The 18,692-nt window shown below is 37.2% G+C and overlaps 1 protein-coding gene across 1 annotated transcript in view; it reads left to right on the plus strand.

Annotated features, from left to right (window-relative positions):
• SYT1 (synaptotagmin 1) overlaps window positions 9,452-18,692 on the plus strand; it is a 316,371-nt gene continuing 307,130 nt past the window's right edge. The window contains exon 1 of the mRNA XM_021385239.1: window positions 9,452-9,577. The gene's annotated coding sequence lies outside the window, so the exon portion shown is untranslated. The remainder of the gene's footprint in view (window positions 9,578-18,692) is intronic.

Genomic DNA, 18,692 nt, shown 5'->3' on the forward strand with positions numbered 1-18,692 from the left:
GCATACATAATGCTTGGACTTACTTTTTCCCCTTTTTAGGAATTTTGTGTATGCATGCTACTAATGGTGGCTTTGAGTACTGAATGATGAAAGTTCAAATTGGCTTTAGTCAGTATTAAGAGTAGTACGACAGTGCTAATATTTTTTCTAAGCTGATCTAACTTCCAAGCTTTAGTATGCACTTCTGTGTACTCATCTAGTTGTAGATCAGAAAGAATCCTTTATGCACAGTGATCTAAAAAATAAACAAAAAAAGTTTCTGCTTAATTAGCATCACAGAACACTACTGAGTAAAAATGAAAAACATGCCAGTAATATTCTGTGATTAGGAGGATGTGTATTTATTATGTTCATGTAATTTTATCTTTATTTATACTTGTGGCTGATAAATGTTCCAACTGGTATTTTGGTACTGCTTCTTGTATGGTATTTTGGTTATGTATTTCTAAATCTCTTAGAGCAGCAAAGAGAAGACAAGCTGTTTATGACATGAAATGTTACTAATGGGTATCTGTTGAGTACCTTTCAGTACTCTGCTGTTTTACATGTTCACTTAATGGGATCCAGAGAGACCAGCCATTAAAAAAGAGATTTCTGGAACTTGTATACAGTCTAAGCAGATATCTTTTGCGTATGCTTTCTCTCTCTGACTGCATGTACGTTAGTGTGAATCCATGTATTCAGGTGATAGTATTGTTTCTTTTGGCTAGATGAATGTGCATACATGACTGTGCATCTATGTATGATATACCTTGCCATCGCACAGCTTGCACACGCCTGCCAATAATGCTTTTAGCGTGGCATGGTATTTTTGGCCTTGGGCATCTCTTTGCTATTCCTAGGGGCCCATGCCTTCCTTCTTGTTCTGTCATTCCCTATTTGCAGGAGAGAATTCAGAAATGCTAAATAACTGGCATGTAGCCAAGATATTTCCAGAGTTTGCTTGAAGTCACGGGTGGCCACCCTATATCTTGTTTAGGTATTGTGTATGCAAATGACCTCTCCAGTTCACCAGGACTAAACCTTTGATTATAATGTTTTTATATATAAAACCTCAAGATGTGTGTGGAAATGCATGTAAATATGCAATGAGTGTGCAAGTACTGCTTTGTATCCCTAAGGATTGTGTGAAAATATATAATTGTTCTCTTCAAACTACTTGTGTTAGTGGTGCATTGGCTAATTTAGGATGAAAAGGCTAGTGTTATTAAGGCTTTAGATCTGTTATTTTTTTTTCTTAGTAAATAGGATGTTCTTTTAATGAAACAAAATGATCTACAGCTACAAGGCATGCGTATTGGTGGCTGTATTGCCAGTGTCAAGCACCAAAAATCCAGGAAGCCTGTAAACATTATTTGCTGTCACTTATTTCTTTTTCAAACTCAGATTTCCAAGCTCTTGTCCGCAATAACAAGTGGTTTTGGTGACTCTATTTGATAGAGCTTTGGAGCAGGTGGAAAGACTCACAGATGCAGACATACTCCTTGAATTTTTGTAGTAATCTTGCAGCAGTCTTCTTTTCCCATATGTTCTGAAAAGACAAAAGTCTTTAGATCTTGTTCCTAGTGGCAGCAATCATACTTCAGAAGACAGTTCCAAAAGATTTAAGTGATAATTTCCAAAAATAACGAGCAGCTGTAAATAAATACCTCAGTAGTCAAATAAAACATTTAAAAAACAAACTCAAATCAACACCACAAATGACAACAAATTCATGGGGTTTCCTGGTGGTTTTTTCTTTTTTTTGAAGTCTCTGATGGAACCCTGCTCCCTAACAACTAGAGTATTGATTTTAAGCAAACAAATAATAAAGTATCTGGGCAGTTAAAGGCTGACTTTGTTGTGTGTTTAACCTTGTAGAATGAGGTAGACGTAGTTGGTTGTTGTTGTTGTTGTTGTTTTTTTCCAAAAGCTGGAATGCTAATTCTCAGTGTAAAATGCTGTCAGAAGAGGCTTCTGTCTTGGTGCTACCATCCAGCTTTTCAGGCTGCCTGGAAGTGTCCTCATCAACTTGATCTGATTTTTCAGTAGCCCTGAGCCCTCTTCTGAATGTAAATGTGCATGTATCCCTTCCACCAAAAAAAAAAAGTACCTTTTCCTTTATGGAAGGAAAAGATGGTGGTAAATACTCCTTATACAATGATTTCTTTTTTCAAATCACTCATCTCCCACAAGGAGTTCAGAATGACGATACTTGGCTTTTCAGTCTTTCTCTTAAAATCATTTCTCTATTTTTACTTTGATAAGCTACTGTCTATTCATGCTATTTCTCTGATTATTAAATAGAAGAAGGAGATTATTGTTGCCTCCTCATCTGATCATGTTTTTTTGGATTACTGATATTGCTTACAGGTAGATGTTGTGGATGCTCAAAGCCTATCCTCAGCATAACTTCAGGAGGCAGATGAATGCTTCGGCAAATGCTTAGCACAGGTGCTCCAAACAGGGTAAGAATAACACTAACTTTGGCACACAAAAGCGGTTCTGCTGTATTCACAAATTCTGTTGCCTGTGGAGCTTAATTGGAAAACACAGATGCTGAACACCTTGATAAGGAGATTAGGAATTATGTTCCTGGACTGTCATCTATTTCTGAAGTGGTCATATGTGGAATTGGAGGTCCTTTGTGTACTCAAGGCTATTTTCCTAACAAGAGCAAAAGAAATAAGTCTAGAATACCAAGCACACAAAAAAAGGACCTGTTGTGCATGTTTGTTCCTGTAAGGAAGAATAAATCTCATGAGAAGCTAAGCAGCTGTAAGCCTTAGCAGTTTCAGCATATAGACCAAAAAAAAAAAGAGCTGTCAGAAACTTACTGAGGAAGGCTGAAGTAAATTGAGCTGGGATTTAAGGTGAACTTTCAAAACTGCAGTGTGAATGAGAAAGGGTTGACTTCCAATATATTCCCTGTCTTTTCCTCAGGAAGAGGTGCATTAAAGGCCTACGTTTATTTTAATAAAGCTTGGAAGCTTTAGCCAGTGTAAGTCTGTGACAGATTATGCAAAAAAAAAAAAAGTGGTTAAAACTGTGGAATGTCGTAATTTAGCAGTCACTAGTTCTGGTGACATATGTTGTATCTTGCTGTGTTACTCGTAATTTGAGATATTTGATATATGCATCTTTACTGTCTTGTTTTTATGAGCTACTTAAGCCCTACAGATTTAATGAATCTCTCTAGACCACATACTAGAAATAAAAGTCTTCAATGTGCCTGAGACTTGTACAATATGATGCAAGTTGAAAAATTGTTTAGATTGTTCATATTAGAATGTAGATTTACCAGACTTGCTGTATAAAACCTGAAAATACTTTGATATATGACTGTCAGTTTCTAAAGGGATCTATCTAATAAAAGCATGCTTTTAACCTCCTATCTCAGTTTCTTTCTCCTTATTATGAATTTACTCTGAAGTTTCTTATCACGAAAATTTTACACGTAGGTGAATATAGGGAATAACGTTAATGTCTTGATATTTCAGGTACTTTTATGTTACTGGCATGAATCTGATTGAAAGAGAAATCTGATATTTTTCTTTGGTTTGGGGAACTGCTTAAGTGATCCTCTGCCTCCACTCTGCACTGGTGAGGCCACCTCTGGAGTCCTGTCTCCAGTTCTGGGCTCCCCAGTTGAAACAAGACAGGGATCTTCTAGAAAGGGTGCAGTGGAGGGCCACGGGAGATGCTCCAGGCCCCTCATCACCTCTATATGAAGAAAGACTGAGAGACCTGTGACTGTTTAGCCTGAAGAAGAGAAAGCTGAGGGGATCTCATTATTGTTTGTGAATACCTATAGTGGGGGAGTTAATTTGATGAGAGTGGACTCTTTGGTGGTGTGCAGCAATAGAGCAAGGGACAACGGGCAGAAACTGGAACAAGGGAAGTTCTTCACAAACACGAGGAAGAACATCTTTACTGTGAGAGTGACAAAACACTGGCACAAGCTGCCCAGAGAGGCTGTGGAGGCTCCTTCTCTGGAGATACTCAAAACTCACCTGAACACTTTTCTGCGTGATCTACTGTAGGGAACCTGCTTTAGCAGGGAGGCTGGACTTGGTGATCTCCAGAGGTCCATTCCAACCCGTGCAATTTTGTGATCCTGTGAAGTGAGGCATAAGAATCAATCTTTCTAAGAATGCTGTTTGAAATGGTCTGACAAAATATGAATTAGATAATGCCCCCACTGTTACAATGTCTAATAAGGCAAATGGAGTTTTCCAACTTGTATACTGTATGTTGTTTTTAAGATAATGAGGATGTATTGGTTAAATAATATAAAGGGAGGCTAAAAGTGGTAATTGAAGATAAATCTGAAAAACTATGAGGGAGGAATGACGAAATGTAAAAGAAATTAACCCTCTTATTAGTTGATAACATCGTATAAAAGGATTGCATGTACACAGATAGATAAAGGACACCAAGAAGCACAAATTTAGAGAGTGAGTATTTTTCAGTTTCCAGAAGTTAGCTGTGTATAAGTGCATGTGCTGAGCATCATGGAGAAAATGGAGGTGATTTTCACGAGTTCTTTAGCTACTTGTAGAATTGTCTGAGTATTCAGAAATAATGAACTGGACCTAAGATATGAAACTACCAGTAAACTTTGTTTTAATAATTATTTAAAATGTGTATCTGTCTTATTTGAAAACTGGAAGGGCTGTTACACAATGAGAAATCAGATAATCATGGTTCGTGGAGTTTAAGGGCTTCAGGGAAAAAGACTTCAACTAAGTGAGATAGTTACCATGCTATACTTTGAATTTGAGAAATGTATGCAGAACAGGATTTTTTTAGAAGAATAACACATGCTGTTGTTAGTCCCAAATTTGAGTGCAAGGAAACAATAACAAATTGGGTTTTTTTGGTCTAGCTGGCTGCTATTTCTGCCTACTATTCTAGCTCAATATGACTCCAAGGTTTATTACCAAAACACATCACACAAGAGTTTAAGATAAACTGAGTTCAATTAATAGGAGTCACTGTATATGCTGTTCACTCGTCCAATTGCATATTGATCTGTTTGTCATTCTAATGTTCAATAATTACTTCATGCTTCTGTGGTTGTCACCTACACCCTTGCAAGCTCAGTATTGCACCTGGGCATTAAAAAGAAAAAAAGATAGTTTATTCATTAATTTATTATAAATTTTAAAATAATAATAAAAAATAATACATTTTTCCTTGACATGGTAAGTTCAGATTGAATAACAATTCCTAAATGTTTAACCTATGGGATCATGTATGGAACTGACATTGTCCTCTAGCTGCTTCTTAGCATTTATTGATTCAGAAGTCCTTGCTGAATAAAAGTTGAAATGGTTAATGTATAAGTATGGTTACTATAAGTATGGTTACTATAAGTATGGTTACTATAAGTATGGTTACTATAAGTATGGTTACTATAAGTATGGTTACTATAANGTATGGTTACTATAAGTATGGTTACTATAAGTATGGTTACTATAAGTATGGTTACTATAAGTATGGTTACTATAAGTATGGTTACTATAAGTATGTCTGGTTACTATAATATAAATAAGTTTATTACTAATATTAATTATATGTGTGTTGCTCCGAAAGTAATGTCTCCTATTTTTTTATATTGGCCCACAATATCAGAGGTGGATGGTGGTGGTATGGCAGCAGAAGTGGAACCTTCCCATCAATATTCTGTTAAATTTTCTTGCCATGTGACAGATGGCAGAGGGACAGTCTGACAAAATGGAATCTGACATGGAAGTGTAGATAAAGCAAAGGTTATGTCATTGATTTTTTCCATGCAGGAAAAAATGGCACCCACTGACATTCACTGACACTTGCTGAACATTTATGGAGACCAACCAGTGGATGTGAGCATGGTGAAGCGGTGAGTGGTGTGTTTCATCAATGGTGACAGTGGGTCACCTCCTCTGATGCAGGCGTTTATGAGCTCAGCATACAGGCTCTTATTCATTGCTGGCAAAAATGCATAGCAAATGGTGATGACAGTGTTGGAAAAAAACAGTGTTTTGTAGCTGAGAATGTGCTCAATCAAACAGCATTATTGTACTCTTTGTAGTTTCCATGGAAATAAATAGGAGGCATTACTTTTGGAGAGGCCTACATATAAACACATCTGAATTATTTCTAACAAGAATATCCAGCAGTCTGAATTCAGTTAGCTCTCTCCATGTACTCAATGGTGAAGCACATGAAGAAACACATGGGGAGCATGCTCAGAATCTGAGAGTTGTCTCCCCTCAAAACAGGTTGTATCCACTATTTATATATCTTAAATTATTATATGGATACTACCTGTTTCTTTTTCTTCTTATCTTAGTATTTCCCCTCAGCTGCCCAGACAGTGTGTGAAGGGAGCCTGTCCCCATTGTTCATGTTTAGGTGGCAGCAATGGCTTGCAGGGAGGTGCTGTTTCTGGAGATGAGAAGTCTCAGGGAAGGGGTGAAATGCCTGGTCAAAGGCTTTGCAACTGGAAGGCAGGGAATGTGAGTTGGGGAAACAAGGAAAAAGGGAATAGGTCTGGGTGTGAGTGATGGAAAGAAAGGGATAGAGGCACTCATCTGCTTCATTTACTACATGGTTTCCCATTACTACAGGAAATGAAGCTGGAATTCTACTGACAGTATCCTTTACTATGTAACTCAAATTAATCCCTAGAGCAACCTGTGCAATAAATGAAGCAGAATCCTATGGAGAAAAATAGTAGAGCCTTAAAAAAGAATTGAACACTATATTGCACTAGAGGGCTGAATTAACTGTGCACTAACAATCTCCATTCTGGCTTTTCTTAACTTTAGGGTGCTTATCTTAGCAACCTTAGCATTATTTTAATGTAGGTCAGGGGAAAAAGGGATTGTGCATATAATTTGCCTATATTTATCACAAATGTAGAGTATGCAGGAAACGTTTACTGTGGTATATTCTTTACAGGTGGATGTACAGCTCTTAGTGACCTCATTGTGTTATTGATATGAGGATCCAATTTGCCTACTACTTAATCACTTTTACTTTAAAAATGCTATAAAAATAGGAGATCCACAGTCAGAAATCTAGGAAGGCAGCTTCTTAAGGAGTGAAGTGTGGAACAGAGATACTTGCAAAATAGCTGTTACCATGAAAACGATTTATAAATCCTAGCACGCATCTTCTATATTTTCATCCATGTTGTGTAAATAGCTATTGCTTCCAGGTGTGCTGACCCACGTAGCAGTCAGAAAGCAAGCACACTTTGTGAATTATTTAACAGTTGGATTACAAATATTAATCATAAAGAGAACTGAAGGTTTTTCTTAGAATATTCTTGAATATGGAGCTTTGTTTGCAGGTCTTTCAGTGTAGCCTGGTACTGTAACTAATAGGTGTGTGTGAAGAAAACCATTTCATTTTGCAGCCTTTCCACCCACGTCTTTAGGGTTGCCAGAAATCCTATCTGTCAGCTAAAATGATGTTAAAGTTCTGTGCTGCTCTAATCCAAATATGACAGAGAATAGGATTAGCAGAAGCTGTTCAAATGTGATAAAATAACTGAATAAAAATGAGTTGAAGAGGAAAGCATGATATTAGTGGAACATGACCCAATTATATATGTAAAAACATACCCGACAAAATAGGTCAGAAATACTCGACTAAATGCATTTGCATACTGTTTTGAATGTGAAATCTGTGCAGCTGTAGGAGTATTATATAAGATTTTGGTATCTCTGTATATTTATCTGTAATGAACTCCTGTAAATATATGGAACTGAAGTGAGTGGAATCTGACTGTCTTGGAATACAAGACTGTATAAAACAGAACATCAAGTTCCTGAACTGATGCAGTCTTCATGTTATTTCTCTCTCTTGCACAATTCAAACAAAATTTCAGTAGGTAACTTATATAAGTGGAGAAAATGAATTTGTTGACCTTTAAAGAAGAAAAAAGTTTCATCTTTCAATGATGAATTCCCACCAGAAATAAAATTTATTAGTTCTTACAGGTTAATAAAACAACTTAAAAGATAGAGTTACTGCTTAAGAAACTGTGTCCAACTCTCAAGTTGGCATAATGATTTTTCTATACTAAGCGTTAAATCTGCTAATTTAAAGAGGCAACATGCACGATATTTGTTATCTGGTTCTCTTGACAATAATAAGATAAATTACAATTGGCTGTTCTGTTTCTCTAAATGCTGATAGTAAAGGAATTGTCTGATATGGACTGAAGAAGAGAAATGGTGTTCAAATCAGATATAGCTTTTTTGTTGTTTCCTGATTTTTCTCATCATGTGAATGACCCATCACTATATGTTGATTAAAAGATATCTAACTGAAATTATTTCAAAATTTAAGTATATTTAAATACTTTTAGGTTAAACAGAACTATTAACATTCATTAATTAAAGAAAATGAAAATTTGAAAATATAGGGTACTTACTGGGGTTTGTTTTAAAATGTCGGTTTATTTTCTCTGTTCTTTAAATAAAGGTTCTGATCTTCAAAATACTTTAAAAATAGCGAGTGAACTTACTCAGAATTAGTTGAACAAGCAAAGAACCTTTTAGTGTATTATAGAGCTAGCTGAAAATGGTCTTTAAATCCTGCTTTATCTTCCGTTAGCTAAAGAAAGCTCATAATTAAAGACTGGGTTAACTCCTTCCTCAAGAAAGTTGGCAGCAAACAGGACAGAGAACGGCAGTAGAGAGATGGAAAAATATTCTACCAGTCTGCTAAAAAATGACCAACATGCATTCCCTTTATATGTGAGATGTCTCCTAATTTAAAGAGGCTTTAAAATACTAATACTAGTAAATTCTTCTGTTTTCAACATTACAAGTTCGTTGAAATATCCAAAGAAGGTACTTACTGTTTTATAGATGAGTAAGTAAAATAACTAGACACATTTATAATATTTTTTTCATAGTTTCATTCTGACTTAGCATCATTGGAAGTACTTTACTAAATGGTCCAAATTTATTGGAATTCATTGTCTTAACCAGTGAAAATCCAGATAATAATACTGAATGCTCTTGTGAATTTAGTCTACTGTATATAACTCTTGCATACAGAGGTCGTTTGGTTTGATTGTTAATAGACATCATACTGAATGTGTAAATTATTATTGTTATGTGTATAAAAAATGTATGTTTAAGAAGCAACTCCCCTCAATTATACTAGGATTGGTATACATTTGTTCAGTGGCAGAATCAATTTCCACATACCTGAATACAGGTAGTTTTCTTGGTATATGGTACCCAGAAGGAGTCATCCTCTGTGTTGCAGCCAGGGTAGGAGAGTGCCCAACTGTAGCAAACTACTGCCCTCCAACCTCCCTTCTCCATTTTCCCCCTAACTTTGTGGTCTGGACCCCTGTTACGTGATTCCTTTCTCTTTTATGAGCAGATGGTAAGTCAGTTCAAGGAACTGAGCCAACAGAAAGCAAATCCAGGAGAGGAAAGCAGAGTAATTATTTTGGATGGCTCAGGTCACTGGACTTGCTCATAACTTGCTCATCTGAGCGTGAGTGCCAGCGCTAAGGAAGAAACACGATGGCAAGGCCAAGGGCAGGAAGCTGCAAGCCTTCATTTTGGTATTGCTATGTGCAGTAAGTAGTGACTTTCTACACAAGTTGAGCTAAAAGCAGTCAGAATTAATAAGTGTTCTAACAGAGGCAATTGTTTTTCCCTTGTTGTAAATCTGCATGTAACCCTTTTTAAGAGAGTATGCTTATTCTTTTGTTGTTAGACTTGTCTGGTAAAAGATTTGGTTTGGCACTTATGCTTATCTTGACAGAATGAAAGATGTCTCAGTATTGCATTGAGAATATCCCCGTTTGCAAGCTTGACATCCCTGGAAGTCTTCCTCTATATTATTGCATCTGTAAAGAATCTTGACTAGTTTTCTTCTTTTGGGTAGTCATTCTCAGTGCAGAACCTGGAAAGGTTAATAATTTATTAGTGATTACATCAGTATACTTATGCACAAAAGTCTATTGTTTCGTGCCGTAGTTTATCCTGACCACACAATCAAACCAGGCATTTGTGTAGCTCACTTGGCAACTCACCGTTACCTGGTGCAAAACACTGGTTTCAAGGGAGCTTCAGATAATGTTCTTTGATGCAGTTTCTTGTAAACCCAGGTACCTGTTCAAAAACGTGGAGCAATATGAAGATCTTCTTGTCTGTAGTCTGTCAAATATCACTTCATGAGACTGCTGATTTCAACACTTACACTCTTGAAATGGCTGAAGTCTCTTCTGTTCGCTGGTCTTTTACTTCAGCACATAGCAGTTGAGAACTGGAGTTCTTGCCTTTGGATCAGTGCACAAGAGGAGAAACACGATGGATAAGTAATAGCTTTTTTTTTTTTTCAGTTTCCGGTCTGAAAAAACTTGTATCATCCATTTTTTTTAACATAGAATCATATAATCATTTTATTTGGAAGAGACCCTTAAAGATCATCTAGTCCAACTCCCCTGCAGTGAACAGGGGCACCTACAGCTAGATCAGGTTGCTCAGAGCCCCCGCCCAGGCTGACCTTGACTGTCTTCAGGGGTGAGGCATCCACCACCTCTGGGTGATCTGTTCCAGCGTCTCATCACCTTATTGTAAAGATCTTCTTCCTTATATCCAACCTAAATCTATCCTCTTTAATTTTGAGACCATTTCCTCTTGTCCTATCTCCACAGACTCTATGTTCTATCTTCTTACAGCCCCCCTTTTAGATACTGAAAGGCTGCTATCAGGTCTCTCTGGAGCGTTCTCTTCTCCAGGCTGAAAAGCACCAGCTCTTTCAGCCTGTCCTTGTTGGGGAGTTATTCCATCCCTTGGATCATTTTTGTGGTCCTCCTCTGGATGCAACATTGTTTTGCAAATGTCAAATGTTTGTTGTGCTGCTAAGAATGTCAACGAATTTTAGTGACCTTGTCAGAAACTCTCTTGTGTCCATGTTTTAGTTGGACTTGAAGTTTCTCATGAATAATTGTTAGTGGACAGGCTTAAAATCAATGTGAGTTGTTTTTCTAAAATATTCTTCTGCATCAGAGCCTTACAGTTTAGTAGTCAACATGTTCTTAACATTGCAGATGTGTTGCATGTGACCATTGCCTGTATGATCAGGACTTTGTTTCCAGTTGAACTTCTGAAACTTGCACAGATGTCTTGGACTAGATATTTTAGACAAGGTACAATGTTATGAAGGAGCAGAGAGGACAAAAGCTGCACCTGTGTGGGAATATATGGAGTGAGTAATTCTATATTATACTGTAAGACTTTTTTTTCCCCTTGGATAGAGAAATCTAGAAATTAATTTTCTTTGATGACTTAAAAAAAAAAATCAAAAAATCATTTGAGTCTACTGAACTGGATTGTCATACTACTGTTGTTTCACCTGGGAGAACCTGTAATTTTGAGATCTCTTGTCACAGCTGTCTTCAAAATAGCTGGGCATCCTTTATTATAAGGAAATAATGCTCTTTACTGAGAAACTTATAAGTTTTGTATGACATCTGAGTGTCTGACAAATATATGTATTATGTGGCAAGTCGAGGGTGTGATCTTTTCTCTCCATCCATGTGATATGTTCATAACTCCTTTGCAAGTCAGATTCATTGGTGTATCGTAGAATCATAGAATGGCTTGGGTTGGAAGGAAGCTCAGTGATCATCTAGTTCTAACCCTCCTGCCATGGGCAGGGTTTCCAGCTACTAGATCGGGCTGCCCAGGAATCCATCAGGCCTGGCCTTGAGCATCTCCAGGGATGGAGTATCCACAGTTTCTCTGGGCAGCCTGTTCCAGTGCCTTACCACCCTCTGAGTGAAGAATTTCTTCCTAGCATAAAACTTAAACCTCTCCTCTTTCAGTTTAAATCCATTCCCCCTTGTCCTGTCATTATCTACCTGCATAAAAAGTTGGTTTGTTGTATCAGGTGTGTTACGGGGCACTCGGGTATGTGACGGGGAAGGCCCTTCCTCGTATGCTTGCTATTGGTTCACCTACTTTACTTGAACCCGTGACGTAAGAAGGAGAGGCTGTCCTTCTTTGTTTTCATAACAAAGGGCACAACAACTCCGTGTATGGCTTTTTGGAAGTGAGTGGCCAGAGCGGGATATTCAATATGATTGGCCAGGGGCCTGTGTGAGCTTCTGGAACAGTCTAGCAAAAGATAAGATATACTATATAGTTCTGTAGCTTTTAACAATAAACGCCATTTTGCTGCTCATCATATTGATGTGTAAATGCGACAAGGTGGCTGGGGACAGAAAGTAATCCTTGCGGGCAAGGCGACAAGTTACGAACGGAATATTTGCTGTGGTGATTTCCACATTGGTTCTGTAAGCTCCTTTCAAGTATTGAAAGGCCACAATGAGGTCTCCCTGGATCCTTCTCTTCTCCAGGCTAAACTATCCCAGCTACCTCAACCTTTCATCATAGGAGAGGTGCTCCAGCCCTCTGATCACCTTCATGGCCTTCCTCTGGACCTGCTCCAACAGCTCCTCATTCTTCATGTACTAGGGGGCCCCAGGCCTGGGCACAGTACTCCAACTGGGGGTCTTACAAGGACAGAGCAGTGGGGGACAATCCCCCTCCCTCTCCCTGCTGGCCACCTCTCTTCTGATGCAGCCCGGGATGATGTTGGCCTTCTGGGCTGCAAAAGCACACTGCTGGCTCACATCCAGCTTTAGGTATCTAGTTTTGCTTTCAAATGAGGCACAGCAACTCTATTGATCTGTATTTATTCCTACATTAAGTGGCCTTTTGAAGACCATCTGCTGAAGACCAGCATTGGGAACAGACTCAAATCTAGAGTCCCAATTCAAGGACTGTTCCATGTAGTTTTATCTCAGTGTTAAAGCATTTAAAAAATAGAGAGACATAAACTTTGCAAACACCTATCGGAGCATGTGATCCCTATTATAAAAGATGGCTATTCTTAGAATATGTATTTGTTTCCTCTTTGCTAGTAAAACAGATAGCTTCGCCAATGTTGAGCAAGTCTTGTCTCGTGAAACTGGGGATGGAGATGTTTTCAGCTGCTATTATTCCCCTGAAGCCAAAAGTTTGCTAATTCTGGAAGAAGTTTTCCCTGCTGTTCAGCTGTCTAACATCCATTCTGAAATTAAAGTGAGATGTTTAACTATTCAACTATTCAAAATGTTTTAAAAGTTTCTGCAAATTACTGAACAAACGCTATCAGAGTTTTTCTGCAGTTATTTCTTGTAGATCATCCTGAAAATTTTCAAGTCTGACAGATCCAATGCAGGTATTTGTGGCTTAAGACATTGCTACCCAGTAATTCATTAAGCTAAGCTGTAGCCTATTTCCTCTAGCAGTTTGTCCTTCCTAAAATAAACTCTGATAATGTTGCCTATCAGAGGTCCTGGCAGAGTTATTGGTTGCATGGCAGTGATAGTGCTGAGTCTAATAACATGTTTCTAATAAAACTAACAGGAAAATAACCAAAGTGCTGCTTCTAGGAAGAGCCATTTGAAGTCTTCCATATTCTTGCTTATTTCATTGTTATTGTGTTTGTGTTATTGCTTGACTAAAACTGTAGGTACTAATTTAGACTTCAAGAGTCTGAAAGAGGGGAAAGCATGAATGTGCTTTGAGTGAGTAGGGCGGTGGTTGGATTTTTATTTGTTTTCAGGTCTTGTTTTTTTTGTTTTGTTTTTTAGGATTCCCTCTCTCCTCCTCAAGTATTTTGATGCTGAATTTTTCTCTTCCATCTGTGGAGGAAATGTAGAAACTTCGGAAAAAAATCTTCAGGCTTTGTAAAACTGAAAAAGGAAATGTGTGATGTAACGTGGCCTAGGGCATAAGAGGCGATTGAAAACTGCTTGTGGTTTTGCTTTGTCTGTGTAGCTTTCAGTGCTTTGCTGTTATTACAGTGCCTTTTATCTTTTGGACCATTTGACTGAGTGCTTGCATGGAGAGTGGTTCTTTAATGGAAGATGGTTAGTGTTTATCTTGCTCTGTTTGTACAGCATATCTCAGAAAGCGGATGAGAACAGTACACTGGTGGCAGTGATTGATTTAAGACTTAAGATTCTTTTTTGTTATTATCTATGGTTTTAAAGAAAAATGTTATTGAAGATTGTTCTCTTTTCTTCTTTCCCCCCCTCCACCTCCCCTCCACCTTAGACATGGGAGGAAACAGGCTTTGTAAATCCAAACTGGAGCTTGGGTTGTGCTTACCAAAGAATGAGTTTTTCAGGCAGTGGTGGAAGGACTACAAGGAATGGTTCAGGATAGAGCCCTTCTCATCAGGCACACTGAGCTACTGGTGAATGCCCCATTTTGTGGTAGTTTGTCTTCGCCTTGAGGGTGAAGTTATTTCTGTGCAGAGCAGTAGAAGAGCTGTCATCCAAGCGCTGCATAAATTCTGTCCCAAGAATTTATGCCTTGAGCTTAGCGATGTATCTATTTTTCAGCAATGTTTTGAAATTGATAGACTTTTAAGAATAGGTTTGTATGCAGAAATAATTACAACTAAAACCTCCCTTCTAAGCTGTAGTCTGTTACTCCTTTTATTCACTGTGTCAGCAGTACCAGGCTCAGAAATCACACTTAAAAATATGAGGGGGATCTGAAAACAGCATAGTTCTTTTGTATCTTCTTCTTCTTTTCTTTATTTCATTATGTCATTTATATCTTTTCATCAGTAAAATGGGGTTTCTAAAGCATTGTTAATAATGATGTTAATGCTGCTCGTTAAAACATTTTGTTCCACTTAAACTGAGCTGAAATGGGTTGTAGGAGGAGATGGTAACTAAAAACATCTCATTACCATTGATGCTTCTGTTTTCTGTCACAAGGAAGACAGAGACCAAGCCAAAATGTAATAACGTCTTCTGTTTCTGTGAAGTCCTGGGAGGTCTAGTTACAAGGTTTAGTTGAAGACACAAATGTAGTTATACCTGGTATCAATTTTTAGTTATCATAACATGTAAAACTTGCCTGAGAGCTCATTTATAGGTACTGTGTGGTTTCAGACGGTAGATTTTTAGCTCAATGAACAATGATTAAAATCTTAATAGGTCAGCTTTTTTTAATGAGCTGACCTGATAGTGTCTTTTGCTCATGGCAACTATAACATCTTATGCTAAGTATTGTCCAAGCTTGTGTGTATTTATGACTTAAATTACAAAAAAAATCAGCACTGTAGCTGCTGAGGTGTGTAACTGGACTGCAAACTTTAAGGCCTTTTTATAAGCAGAGGAAATCACTCACCTGTGCATCAAAGAGACAAGAGGCCTTTATTGTTAAAGACAAACAAGCCAGCCTCTTTTGAATGAAGAAAATTTTGCTAATTTCCTATTCCCATTGCCATAAAAATAGCGGATGGCTTAGCCCTGACATAGGTGCCAGAAACTGTTACGTCGAAGCGATGAGAAGAGTGAAATGGTATAAAGACCATACTCTTCAGACAGCAGTGAGCAATTTCAGTATGCTGGTATTCTCTTTTGCGCTGATACCTCCTTTAACATGAACACTACTGAAATAGGCTGGCTATTTTTGAAATATAAGACAGCTTGAAAAGACTGTATCAGTGCTGTTTCCACTTACAGAAACTACAGTCTTCTATCTCAAGTTTACATTTCAGCCCAGAAGAAAAAAAGTGTGGTTATAGTTTATTAGTTAAGTCCTCAGTTGAGACCGTTACTGTGAGTTTTTTTGTACTGCACTACAGAGGAAAGTTTTTCTCTTGTAACACTTGAGATATTTCAACTCCATCCTGAAGTCATATGAGGCACAACACTTCAGATCTGTGAAGCATATTGCTTATCCTTTCCATGAAAGGAAGGAGAAATAGGTTGTCATAATGACACAGTCATTATAACCTGATAATTTTTGAGATTGTAGTATGAGTGGTAAGAAGGTAGAACTGTGAATCTTCATAAACTTACACTTTTTCTCAGAATTGTTTATCAGGAAGGTCCTGATGGCGATCACTTAGGCTTTGATTTAACAAAGACTTGATTCCAAATAAAAATACATCGTAATTATATTTTCACAAAAGACTGACTTATTTGGGGAAGGGGAAGAAGAGAAGTGGTGTTGTTGTTGTTGTTGTTGTTTTGCAATTTAAATTAGCTTTTCTTACTGAAATTATAATTCTTCAATATTATTTCCAGACTATTGTTTTAGTAGTGAAGCTTAATGGTTAAGCATTATATCAATATTTAGGAAAAAAAAAATCTTAGATTTAATACAAAAATTATATGCTGCTACTATTAGTTTTTACTGAAGTAACACGTGATCAGAATAGGAGATAATTTAGGCGTTGTATAAGGTGATCAAAAATATATGCTTATTTCTTTAGAAAAGGTAACTCATGGAGAATTGCTTTATTTGTCTTGACAGGCTGTTTTCCCTTTAACAGAATATCTGACATGCTTTAGAATTTATCTTCTCTACCTTAGTTTTAATTTATTATTTGAAATTGTATTTTTTAGAAAGTTACCGATCAGAGTAACTTTTTGACAATACTGATTCTTTTTGGTTTCACTCCTGTGTAGGTTTTTGAAAATGGCAATCAACTTGTTTAAAGAAAAATATGAAGAAAACCCTTCAAAAGCAAAGACAGCAGCAGGATATTAATGCCTGTGGATGATTAGCAATCAGCTTGGAGAAGAACCAAGTACATCACAAAGCTTATTCAAAGGGGGGAGGAGGGGTAGGAAGCTACAACAAAACACTTGATATGCACACCCCACAATGTTACCCAAAATGTGTTATGAGATATAAACATCTCTTCTAATCTTTCTGCCCAAGCCTGATTTTCTTTTTGAAAGTGTAATAAAGTAGCAGAATAATTAAAACTTACAGCACAAAATATTAAGCAACACAGGATTCTAGATTAGTTCCAGTTGGTCCAATTTCAACATCAATAACCTGAAATAGTACCTAACAGTTCCAGTGATGAAGTATACTCTCTGAAAATCATAACAGAATTATCCACATAGGAAAACATTAAACTAGAGATAATTCTGGTTGCTATTTTTCACTATGGTTCAGCATGCTAATGCTTGAGTTGGTGGTAGAATACCAGAGTAGTATAGTGATGATGAGTGGGTTGCTAAGCTGTTTACGTGTGCAGTCATGTTTTTTCCTTGTTTGACAAAAAACTTTTATTCATGCTCTTACACTAATCAAGAAGCGCTTTTTAAAACAATTATGCCATCTCCAGAATTGTGTGTAATTATGAAGTGCATTAATCAACTGTTCTGATCTGATTAGTAATTTTTAATCATGAGCAAAATGGAAGAAAATGCAGACATATTGAAAATAAAAATTGAACTCCAGGTTTTGGGTTGTGTTCAGGTGTATGGAAAGAAACAAGAGCACAGCGATTTGCACAGGTTTTAAGTGAACAATTCATGTAAAGATGGCTCTGTCAGCCATCCCTCTGGGCTGCTTCGCTGTTCACATTGTACTGTCAGTACTAAAATGACCTTCTAAAATGGTACCTCAATGTGAATGAGCAAGTTTTCTGTTTTGGTGGATTTATTGTGTTTATTTATTTATTGGTAATGGAGGATGAAACCTCCTAAAAAAAAAAACAAAACTTGTATTTGCTAGTTTAAGCATACAATTTGAGTCACCTTGGCCCTCTTCTACAACTGGTTTCTCTCCTTCTGTGATATGTCTGTCTTTACTATTCAGCTTGCTAGTGAAAGTATGCTTTCTAGCTAGCCTTCTTGGGGGCAGGAAACAAGTGTTTTTCAGTATTTTGATATAGGAGGCTGACTTGGCCATTAAGTATGAATCATTTTATTTAGATTTTTTTTAAAGGAAATTGTTATTATTTATTTTCTGATTTTCTGATGTTCCCTTAGTCATTATCTCTGAGACAGAAATATAAGTAAAATATGGTACACTGGCCACTGATTTTAATACTTTGTTCTGATTGTAGTAAATACTTCATACTCCGTTTATGCGTTTTCTTATGAGTGCTCTGAAAACAGAACTTAGCCTAATCCATTCTAATTTTTTCTATCAGAGGATGACTCGGTAATGCCATCACACTAATAGGCAGTGAACACAAACAATCATTAGACATCACATATCTAATGAAGATATTTGTTTTATTTATGTGATGCTGTAAACTTTTTTGAATTTTGTCCTTTTTCTGAACTGACAGTAAATGTCTTTATTTAGCTATAACTAAGTACCATTCTAGAACTTAAGTGATGTTAAGATCACAAGATCTAGTCAAGACATTAATTATGAAGTTTTTTGCCCAGTCTTGAGTCCTTACTACCTTTGAAATGTCATTCTTTGGCTTACATTTTCAAAGTTCCTTATCACCAGTGCATTTGACTTGGTGTTTGGTTGACTTTAGAAAGAGGTCGTCTTTCTCTCCTAAAAACCAAGCATTGTTGTGTTTGAGTTTCTGATGCCCCAGAGTTTTCTGCTGCTATGCTATAGGGATGGTATGGTTTAACCTACTTTCATATCACTTCTGGTACATAAACTGCTGCTCCCAGACAACCATGCTGTCTTTGCAAGCAGTCTAAATGAAATGCTCAGCCACTCTGGAGATCTGGATGCACAACTGTGTGCATAAAAACAAGTGCATCTCTCCTTCTAGCAATTATCTGATGTTCAGTTATGCAGTGTTTAGCACAGTTGTAGAATAACATAATGAAGGCTTCACCTGATCACTCCGAATACAGTGTCTTTCACTGATTTCAGTTCAAGAAGATCCAGTATCCA

Source organism: Numida meleagris, chromosome 1 (assembly GCF_002078875.1).
Source record: "Numida meleagris isolate 19003 breed g44 Domestic line chromosome 1, NumMel1.0, whole genome shotgun sequence".
In the NCBI taxonomy this organism is placed as follows: domain Eukaryota; kingdom Metazoa; phylum Chordata; class Aves; order Galliformes; family Numididae; genus Numida; species Numida meleagris.